Source organism: Mastomys coucha, unplaced genomic scaffold, assembly GCF_008632895.1.
Source record: "Mastomys coucha isolate ucsf_1 unplaced genomic scaffold, UCSF_Mcou_1 pScaffold5, whole genome shotgun sequence".
NCBI lineage: Eukaryota > Metazoa > Chordata > Mammalia > Rodentia > Muridae > Mastomys > Mastomys coucha.
In genome coordinates this window covers 84,748,249-84,760,315 of record NW_022196911.1, presented here as the reverse complement: position 1 = coordinate 84,760,315, position 12,067 = coordinate 84,748,249, and positions in this window count along the sequence as shown.

Genomic DNA, 12,067 nt, shown 5'->3' with positions numbered 1-12,067 from the left:
AAAAAAAAAAAAAAAAAAAAGAAAAGAAAAAAAGACTTAATCGACACATGAAACCAGCATATACATATTTAGCGTATACACAGTTGGGGAGCAGGATGTTCAGACAGGGAGTCCGGCTAGCTTCAAACACAATATGTAGCTAAACTGCCTCCCAAAAGCTGAATGACAGGGTGAATCACTATGACTGGCCACCAACAGTTTTCTTTCTTCCTTCCTTCCTTCCTTCCTTCCTTCCTTCCTTCCTTCCTTCCTTTCTTTCTTTCTTTCTTTCTTTCTTTCTTTCTGTTTGTTTATTTTTGTTTTTCTGAGACAAGTTTTCTCTCTGTAGCCCTGGCTGTCCTGGAACTCACTCTGTAGACCAGGCTGGCCTCGAACTCAGAAATCCCCCTGCCTCTGCCTCCCAAGTGCTGGGATTAAGGGCATGCGCCAATTAAAGGCATGCGCCACCACCGCCTGGCTATTTATTTATTTATTTATTTTACCTATACATTGTATCACGAATAGCACCATCAAATTAATAAGCCATCAGTTAAATCAATAATAACCTCATCATCATCCAACAGTATCTATCTGTGAGTATGCATGCACCTGGGTGGTGAAGACCCTTAAATCTCTTGTCTCAGGATGTGGAGGGACAAATCCATAATCCCAGCTCTTGGGAAGCTGAGGCAGGAGGATCTTGAGTTCAAGACCAGTGGAGGCTGCATGAGGAAACCCTGTCTCAAGAAAACAAGGCAAAAATCATGAAAAGAATACAGTATTTTTTACTGCAGTCATCATGATGACTCTCATCCCACAACTGGCTTATTCTATAACTGCAACTCTGTATATACCCTTGGACCAGGGTCTCCCTAGTTCTCTCATCCCAGACCCTGGAAGCCAACCTTTCACTTCCTGCTTCTGTGTCTAGGACTTTTTTAGCCTCTACATGAGAGTGGAATCTGTGATTTCCTAATATCAAGACCTTTTTTTTTTTTCTTTTTTTTTTTTTTGAGACAGTGTTTCTCTGTATAGCCTGGCTGTCCTGGAACTCACTCTGTAGACTATGCTGGCCTCGAACTCAGAAATCCACCTGCCTCTGCCTCCCAAGTGCTGGGATTAAAGGCGTGTGCCACCACTGCCCGGCAAGACCTTTTAGCTATGATGGGAGTTAAGCCCAGGCTATATGCCCAGCCAACACATTTTTTACATATAAAGATTTATTTATATTATTTGATGTGTATGAGTATTTTGCCTGCACATATTTAATATGCACTACATGCATGCTGGTGTATGAGGAGGTAAGAAGAGGGCATCAGATCTAGGAACTAGAGTTATGGAGGGTTGTGAACCACCAAGGGGGTCCTCTGCAAGAGCAGTAAGTACTCTTAATCACTGAGCCATCTATCTCTCCAGCCCCACCCTACCCCATCCCAGTTTTTCTATAGTCCAGATTGGCCTTGAACTATGAACAACCCAGGACAAAGATGACCTTGAATTTCTGTGGCTTCTACCTCCCATGTACTATAATTACACCACACTGGGTTTTCTTTTTTTTCTTTTTCTTTTTCTTTTTGGTTTTTCAAGACAGGGTTTCTCTGTGTAGCCCTGGCTGTCCTGGAACTCCCTTTGTAGACCAGGCTGGCCTTGAACTCAGAAATCTACCTGCCTCTGCCTCCCAAGTGCTGGGATTAAAGGCTAAACCAGCTTTCTTCTAGAACTCAGGACATCAGCCCAGGGATGGCACCACCCACTATGAGGTGGGCCGGGCCGTTCCTCACTGATCACTAATAGAGAAAATGTCTTACAGCTGGATCTCATGGAGGCATTTTCTCAACTGAGGCTCCTTAACTCTGATGACCTTAACTTGTGTCAAGTTGTCACACAAAACCATCCGGTACAACATGATCACTCACAACCATCCATAGGCATGCAATTGGATCTCAGTAAGTGTAAGGCTAGCGTGGTCTCCATAATAAGTTCCAGGTCAGCCAGCTTTAGCTAGGGAGACCCTGTCTCAAAAACAATGAAAAGCAACAAAACAAAAACCTATATTAGAGTTGAACATTTTTGCATTATATGATTTCTATGAAAAAAAAGAACTTTTTCTTTGTTTTATATAAATCCTGAGATGTCATTGACAGCAAAAACATCATGGTCCTTAATATTGTTTGCTAATAGCCGGGCAGTGGTGGCGCACACCTTTGATCCCAGCACTTGGGAGGCAGAGGCAAGCGGATTTCTGAGTTCAAGGCCAGCCTGGTCTACAGAGTGAGTTCCAGGACAGCCAGGGCTATACAGAGAAACCCTGTCTCAAAAAATCAAAATGTATATATTGTTCTCTAATAATTATTTTATGAAAATATTGTAAGAACGTCATTGGTAGCTAGGTGGTAGTGGCATACACTTTTAATCCCAGCACTTGGGAGGCAGAGGCAGGCAGATCTATGAGTTTGAGGCCAGCCTAGTCTACAGAGTGAGTTCCAGGACAGCCAGGGCTACTCAGAGAAACCCTGTCTCAAAAAAACAAAACAAAAAAAGATTTATTTATTCATTTTGTGTATATGAGTACACTGCTGACACACCAGGAGAGGGCGTCAGATCCCATTACATATGGCTGTGAGCCACCATGTGGTTGCTGGGAATTGAACTCAGAACCTTTGGAAGAACAGTCAGTGCTGAGCAATCTCTCTAGCCCCATAAAAGCTATTTTAAAAAAATAATTTCTTTCTCCTCTGAAATCAATATCAGTGTAATATTAAATACTAAATTTTCTGCCATGTTTATGCAATGGAAAATTTGAATGAATCTCTTATGAATATTTTCTTTTTATTATCCTCAATGTTTTTTGTTCAATATTTAAGTCCCCATTATAGTGAAGAGTGTAGGATTCCACCTAGATTTCATCTGATCTCTTCTCTCTCTCTCTCTCTCTCTCTCTCTCTCTCTCTCTCTCTTTTTTTGAGATAGGGTTTCTCTTTGTAGCCCTGGCTATCTCTCTTCTTTTTCAAGGAATTATTTATCTACTTTATATATATGAGTACACTGTAGCTGTCTTCAGACACACCTGAAGAGGGCATCAGATCCCATTATGGATGGTTGTGAGCCACCATGTAGTTGCTGGGGATTGAACTCGGGACCTCTGGAAGAGCAGTCTAGTGCTCTTAACTGCTGAGCCATCTCTCCAGCCATCGATGTTTTTACTAGACCTTACAATTTCATTGTGGTTCCAAGAGCCTGGGAGAGGTGGGGGTGGTGTGGGAAGGTGGAGAAAGGACAGTTCCTTCAGGGCTACAGTTGCGTGGGATGAATAACTTCTAACGTTTGATGGCACGGTGGGGTAGATAGGGCTGATATAATTAAGCATTTCAAAATAGCTGGGACAAAGGAATGATAAATGTCTGAGTGGTGAGTATGTTATTGACTGATTTGATCAGTACACAGGGTCCACATACAGTGACATGTCACACTGAACCCATGAACTCTCCCAATTACAATATGCCAATTAAAAATAAAAATAGAGGACAGCTGCGGTGGTACATGCAAGTAATCCCAGAACGCAGGAGACAGAGGCAGGGGGATTTCTGTGAGTTTGAGGCTTGTCTGGTCTATATATAAAATTTCAGGACAGCCAGACCTTGTCTCAAAAATCGAGAGGTTGAGGATGGGCGGGCATGGGCAAAATGGTTGCTATGCAAGCAGGAGGTCCTAAGTTCAGATCCTTGGCACCAACATAAAAAAACCATGCACAGCAGACCACATCTGTTACCCCATCACTGAGGAGGACAGACAGAGAGACAGATAGTCCCAGGGGCTTGCTGGCTACTCAGTCTAGCTGAAATGGTAAACACCAGGCTCACTTTGTACCTCAGTTCCAAAAATACATCCAACAGTGACTTCTATATGTACACACACACACACACACACACTGAAAATATATTTCCTTTCTTTCTTTCTTTTTCCCTTTCTCTCTCTCTCTCTCTCTCTCTCTCTCTCTTTCTCTCTCTCTTTCTTTCTTTCTTTCTTTCTTTCTTTCTTTCTTTCTTTCTGTCTTTTTGCTTTGGCCCAGCTCACTCCAGCCCTGCTCCTGCCCTTTTATCTTTTGGGTTTTTTTAGATTTATTTATTTATTTTATGTGTGTAGTACACTGTAGCTATCTTCAGACACACCAGAGAGGGCATCAGACAGATCACATTGTAGATGGTTTTGACCCACCACGTGGTTGCTGGGAATTGAACTCAGGACCTTTGGAAGAGCAGTTAGTGCTCTTAACCACTGAGCCATCTCTCTAGCCCTGAAAATGTATTCACATCATAATTTGATAATTTGGCTTGGGATGTCTCTCAGTGATAGAGAACTTGCCTGAGATGCTCTAGGTCCTCGGTTCAATTCTCAAGACTACGTTAAAAAAAAAAAAAAAAGAAAACAACTCTAGAAATTCAATGTATGTCTTACTGCTGTAGTGTCTGTCTAGTTGCCCGTTCCGATCATGCTTTGGAATGGTGCCTCTAGACCAGTGTTATGTACAGACTTAACAGCAATATGAATTATTTATTTAATCTTACAAGTATTCCTCAGCTGTCTCTTGCAACAGTTGCAAATTCCAGAAGCATGCACCATGGAGAGATGACACCTTGTCACATAAGAGTCTATCACATTGCTGCTAGCTGGGAGGATTTGACAAGCTAATTACTATCCCCACCCCCACCCCCCCTTAAGTACCTCCTCCTTCCAGAAGCAGTGTCTAGCTGAGTGTTAGCAACAGAACCACATGGAACTCTTCCACATCATCTTGGCTCTTCCTCTCTCTGTCTCCAGGATGTAGGGCCAGAGAACACAGGGAAGCAATTTCTTGGGATGGGAACAGTCTTAAGACTTGAGAGATGTGCAGTCTGTAGCTTGTAGAGTGTGGCATTATTCTCTAGGACATTGCTTGATGTGCAAATGCCATTCACAATGCCAATACTGGAGAGTTGAGACAGGAAGATTGACAGGAATGTGAGGCCAGCCTGCATTGCACAACAAATGTCAGGCCAGCCAGTGCAACATAGAAACCCTGTGTAAAATATGTAGCTAGCAGGGAAGGTTTCTTGTCTTACGAGCCTGGAAACCTGAGTTTGATACTCAGGATGCACAGGATGGAAGGAGAAAACGGACTCCCACAACTTGTTCTCTGACCTCCACATGTGTGCTATAGCATGCTCCTCCATCTCCAATTACAAATAAAAGCAACAAGTTTTAATAGATAATTATCTGTTGTGTTTGTTATATAGGAGGACTCTGAAGCTTGGGGGTCCTTCCTGTTTGCCAAGGTAGAGAGGTTGAGGGGAGTGGCACTTTGAAGTCAGTATGTCCAACTTTTTTTTTTAAGTTGCTATTATTTCCTCTCTGTGTGTTTGCATGAATAATGCACACATGAATGTATACACTCACACACACATGATACACATAGACATACACTAGACATACACACACGGAAGTGCAGCAACACTGACACATGAAAACGTGCGCATACATGAGTGTACACACATAAGACACACTCACTAGACACGCCCCTACACATATATACACTAGACAAATACACTCATGAATGCAATGCTCACACATGAATGTATTCACTCACACACTAGACACACACACTTGAATGCAACACACATGAATATACATACACATGAATGTATACAACCACACACACATGCACACACGCATGCAAGAGCATCATTATGTATCATTCATTACTTTGCTATAGCTGGAACCAGAGGCCTATGGGAACAGTTTGAAGGAGGCCAGTTTTTTTTTTTGTTTTTGTTTTTGGTTTTTTCGAGACAGGGTTTCTCTGTGTAGCCCTAGCTGTCCTGGAACTCACTCTGTAGACCAGGCTGGCCTGGAACCCAGAAATCCACCTGCCTCTGCCTCCCAAGTGCTGGGATTAAAGGCCTGCACCACCACCGGCCAAGGAGGCCAGTTTTATTTTGGTGCAGCCTGTCACGTCAAGGTGGGCTCGGCAGAGCAGAGGAGCTCATGCCATAGCCAGCAGGAAGGGGAGAAAGCCACTCTTAACCCCCTTTCTCCTTTTCCTCCTGTGATTCTACCTGGGTCTCCAGCCCCTGGCACAATGGCACCCCACATGCAGGGAAGAGCTTCCCTTCCTAGTTAATCTTCTCTGGAAACAACCCCACATACACACCCACAGGCGTACCTCTCTAATCTCCTAGGTGATCTAAATCCAGCTAAGTTGACAATGAAGTTTCATTGTCATGGGGGTGGGGCTGGCCCAGAGCCATCTGATCCATCAGGCTGTCCCCCCCTAGTCCCCCATCTCCTGCTTTCGGGAAATCTGTCACAGTTCTGGATTCTAGACTGAGCTTTTTCAATCAAGATCATCTCCATCCCAGGTTTTCAGACTCCTCCCACTGTCCTTTACACTGAAATCATAGAGCATAGCCCGAGGCTAAACTCTCTCTGTTGGCATGCTTAGTGGTAAAGAATGGCTCATTTAACCATTTAAGTGGTCGTGGAGTAAAGAAATAAGGATAAGGCAGAATGGCTCCTTTCTGTAATGCCAGCATTAGGGAATCTGAGGCAGGAGGATTACGGCAATTTCAGGCTAGCCCAGGATACATAGCTTGGCTGTTTCAACTTCCCCTCCCCAAAAGAGAGAGGCTTGAAAGGCCAGTGGATAGATGGTTTAGGGGATAAAAGTGTTTGCCTTGCAATCTGGCAACTTGAATTGGATCACCAGAACCCACATAAGGTAGATGGTGAGAACCAACTCTACAGAGTTATCTACCGACTTCCACCTCCCAACACGATGCACACAAAACAACAGCAACAATTTTAAGAGAAAATTGGTTAAAATACTTACCTAGCATGTACAAAGTCCTAAATAAACTAAACATGGTAGTTTAAGCTTGTCATTACAGCTCCGAGGAAGTGGTGGCAGGAGGATCAGAAATTTAAAGACATTCTCTTGCCAAGTTTGAGACCAACCTGGGATACCTAAGATCCTGTATACACACACACACACACACACACACACACACACACACACCACACACACACACGGAGAAAGAAAATGAACACCATTAAGAACAACAAAATAGCCGGGGGGTGGTCCCAGCACTTGGGAGGCAGAGGCAGGCAGATTTCTGAGCTCAAGGCCAGCCTCGTCTACAGAGTGAGTTCCAGGACAGCCAGGGCTTCACAGAGAAATCTTGTCTCAAAAACAAAACAAAACAAAAAACTTTTGAGGGGCTAGGGAGATGGCTTTTTGTGGAAGCCTGAGGACCTAGGCTCAGATTCCTAGCTAGCACCCACATAAAAGCTGGGTGCAGCACGTGTATGTAACCCCCAAACTGGAGAGGCAGAGGTAAGAGGACCCCTGGGACTCCTTGGCCAGCAAGCTCCAGGGTCAGTGAGAGATGCTGTCTCAAAAAATAAGATAAAGAATGACTGATGGGCTGGCAAGATGGCAGAGCAGGTAAGAGCTTCTGAAGTTCCTGAGTTCAAATTCCAGCAACCACATGGTGGCTCACAACCACCTGTAATGAGATCTGACACCTCTTCTGGTGTGTCTGAAGACAGCTACAGTGTACTTGTGTATAATAATAAATAAATCTTTGGGCTGGAGTAAGCAGAGACTGAGCAAGCAAAGTTGACTGGAGCGAGTGGGGTGGACCAGAGCGAACAGAGGTCCTAAAAATTCAATTTCCAACAACAACATGAAAGCTCACAATCATCTGTACAGCTACAGTGTGTACTCATATACATAAAATAAATAAATAAATCTTTAAAGAAAAGAATGACTGGGGATGACCTAAAATATGGCATATACCACTTACATATACTCCTCTCTCCCACACAAACAGAAAATTTCTGAATGAGGCCAAAGATCTAATACTTGGAGCCATTTGCCATAGAAGTCCGTTGCACTAAGTGATCACACCACACTCCAGCCGTTGGTAATTGTGCCAAGACAAGTGGGTGAACCCCTGAGTATGTTGAAGCTAGTAAGTGAGTGACCAGGATTCTGTCTGCGTGTGACTGTGGGTCTTGGTTCATAATTGAGAATGAAGACTCTCTCCTTTGAAATGGGGGGAGTGGCTAAAAGCATTTCCCACCAAGCCTAATGACTTGAGTTCAATCCCCAGAACCCACAGGGTAAAAAGGAAAAAGAAACCCCTGAAAGTTGTTTTATGACCAAACACACACATACCACACAATAAAAAATAAATGAAGGCTGGGCAGTGGTGGTACATGCCTTTAATCCCAGCACTTGGAAGGCAGAAGCAGGCAGATTTCTGAGTTCGAGGCCAGCCTGGTGTACAGTGAGTTCCAGGACAGCCAGGGCTACACAGAGAAACCCTGTCTTGAAAAACAAAACAAAACAAAAAAATGAAATATAATGTAATAAAAGTAAAAATCCAGGGAGAATATTGGGGGTTAGAAGGTTGGGGGGATGGGAATGGGGGCAAGGCAGGGAAGCGATGGATATGAAAAAGACCTTGGGAATACTACTTTGTAAGCTAATTAGAAAATGCAATTTTTTAAAGAAAGGAATTTGATGTCAGGAATGATGGTACATACCTTTAATCCCAGCACATAGGAAGCAGAGATGGGTGAATCGCTTTGAGTTCTAGGCCAGCTGAGTCTACATAGTGAATCCCAGGCTGATCGGCTAGCTACGGCTAGCTACAAGGTTTTTACCTATAAAACAAAACAAAACAAAACAAAGCTGGGCATAGTGATTCATGTCTTTAAATCTCAGTGCTTGGGAGGCAGAGGCAGGCAAATCTCAGAGTTCAAGGCCAGCCTGGAACACAGTGAGTTCCAGGAGTGCCAGGGCTATACAGAGAAACTTTGTCTTAGAAAACAAACAAACAAACAAAACAAAAAATAAAAACAAAGAACAAAACAAAACCCAACCAAAACAAAAACCATGAAACCACCGCAACAAAAGGAGTTTGACCCCCACATTATGTCCAACAATACATAGGGATGTATCATATACTCAATAATAATAATTTTCATGGAATAACTCATGTCTTCTGGAAGAAGCATTGTCTACCCATGTAGAGTAGCACTCCCTTCAAATTGCTGTCATTGTTCACCATAACCATTTGATAAGACTTTATTGCTGGGCTGGAGAGATGGCTCAGCAGTTAAGAGCACTGACTGCACCGGGCGGTGGTGGCGCACACCTTTAATCCCAGCACTTGGGAGGCAGAGGCAGGCGGATTTCTGAGTTCGAGGCCAGCCTGGTCTACAGAGTGAGTTCCTGGACAGCCAGGGCTATACAAAGAAACCCTGTCTCAGGAAGAAAAAAAAAAAAAAGAAATTCTACACTATTAACCTTCAGACAAGATGTGCTCACTGGTGCAGTAGTGTCATGAAGGCAATGGGGGAAAACCAACCACTTTCTGATTGATTTTGAGGCTCTGCTCCACAGGTAGGAATTCATGCTTGGTATTGTAAACCTGGTCAAAACCCCCTGGATCAGGAAACATAGATCACAGATGGTGACCTATCACTGTCGTTTTAGTAAATGGACATGATGTCAAATTGCCTTCTAAATGTATTTGTATTTAAGCCCATAGCTTAATGCTGTTCACAGTCTTGGCCAGAAAAGCTTATGGTTAATGCAGAGAGACTCATAATTAGTCAAAGTAAAGAAGATAATAAGTGTGATATAATGGAACATTTATATCAACCCTCACCGAGCTTAGGGAACATCACAGAAAAAGCGGTAGAAGGAATGTAAGAGCCAGAAGATGGGGAGAATCACTGAGAGATGCTGTCTCTTGGACAAGACGAGGCCTTTGCACTCATGAACTAAGGGCAGCCGGGACGACCCGCACTAGACCTTTACAAGATCAAGCCAGTCAACATTCCAGCACGAATGGGGGAGGGGCTCTTGAGGACCCAGCCCTATCTAAGGAGCTATTTGTTGTAGAAATGTTTAATTCCAATCTGAGGTTTCTATCCGACCTTTAATCATTCAGTTCCCGGATAAAAGACACACAACTGTATTATTTGCAATAAGCCTTAAACACCATAAGAGCTGGACAGGTAATCTATCCTTTATGCTATTAGGATCTACTTTCCTCTAGATAACCCAGAGTTAGTACTTGATGTTTTTCATCTGGGCTACTCTTTTTTTTTTTCCCAAGAGACACGGTTCTCTGTGTAGCCCTGGCTGTCCTGGAACTCAGTCTGTAGACCAGGCTGGCCTCAAACTCAGAAATCCACCTGCCTCTGCCTCCCAAGTGCTGGGATTAAAGGCGTGAGCCACCACCACCCGGCCTCATCTGGGCTACTCTTAACTCCCCGGGGTTTTTTTGTTTTGTTTTGTTTTGTTTTGTTTTTTTTGTTTTTTGTTTTTGTTTGTTTGGTTTTTTTTGAGACAGGGTTTCTCTGTACTGCTCTTCCAGAGGTCCTGAGTTGAATCCTCAGTAACCACATGGTGGCTCACAGCCATCTACAATGGGATCGGATGCCTACTTCTGGTGTGTTTGAGGAGAGTGACAATGTACTCACATAAAATAAATAAATAAACCTTAAAAATCTTTAGGGCTGGTGAGATGGCTCAGCAGTTAAGAGCACTGACTGCTCTTCAGAAGGTCCTGACTTCAAATCCCAGCAACTATGTGGTGGCTCACAACCATCCATAATGGGATCTGACGCCTTCTTCTGGAGTGTCTGAAGACAGCTACAGTGTACTTACATATAATAATAAATAAATAAATCTTAAAAAAAAATCTTTAAAAGGAAAGATAGGTAGTGAGAGAGGCTAGAGGTAAGGAGAGAAAGAGAAAAAGAGAGAACTTTTACAGACATCTGGGGAAAGCTACATTTCAGTGAAAAAGGAAAGGAAGTGATCCCATGAGGAGAGGTGACTTGCAAGAAGCAGGTAACCTGTCTGTCTGGAGAACAAGGGCCAGCTGTGCAAACAGTGTAGGAAGTGGGCACAGCTGGGGGAAGGGTTGCTCAAGCTGGTCATGTATTTGTTTTCATGGAAAAGGAGCTTGCAGAGGCTGGCGTTAGGCAAGCTTGTGAACAGGTGGCAGAGCCATGGAGGGCTACTGGATGTAGTTAAAGAGGCCAGACCTGGGATTAAAGCCACGCACCACCATCGCCTGGCCTAGACTGATTTCTTTATGCTGAGCACTACTGTCAGCCTTCTGAGGTGTCAAGAACACAAGATTAGTTACTGTGTGGTGAATTTGAGGCTAGTTTGACCTACATGAGACCCTATCTCAATCCCAGGAACTGAATAGCTAATCCTAGACTTTGCTGAAAGTATCTACCATCAACTTCAAAATAGTCTGAGAGGCTAAGGTGCGTGGAACAAAGATCTGCTTAGCTTTTACTATGTAAGCCGAGGCTAGCCTTGAACTTCTGATCCTTCAACCTCTACCCCCGCTCCCCGCCCTCTCTAAGTGTTAGGATTTCAGGCATATACCTCCCCCCACCCTGCCTCTGCTTCTACTCTAGCCTTCCTCTTTTTTATCTCCTCCATTTCTTTCCTTTCTTTCCTTCCTACCTTTCCCTTCTCTCCCTCTCTTTTCTCCTTCCTTCCTTCTATTTATTTTTGAACTCTCGAGGGTTAACCTAGGGCCATGTGCATGCTGGGCAAGCACTCTACCCCTGAGCAATATCCCTAGCCAAAATCTGCTCTTTAGTCTTTTTTTTTTTTTTTAACTTTTATTGCATTATGATGAGAAAAGTTACATGATTTTAATTTACCTGAATTTGTTAACATTTAAAAACATATTTTAAGATCCTGTGAGATGGACATTAAATTCCCATGTAAAAACTGTAGCTATGTGAAAGGAAAGAATAAAGAATATTAAGAACAAAGGGAAAAAAAACATATTTTAAGTAAATAGAATTAAGTCACATTCTTGTTTCCCTTTTGTACCCCAACTCCTCCTTCAATACCTACAATTTCTTTTTTGTCATATTCTTTAAAATTTATAAAAGATTATAACAATAAAAATAAGTATTATAAAAGTTGTTTGAAAGCCGGGCGGTGGTGGCGCACGCCTTTAATCCTAGCACTTGGGAGGCAGAGGCAGGCGGATTTCTG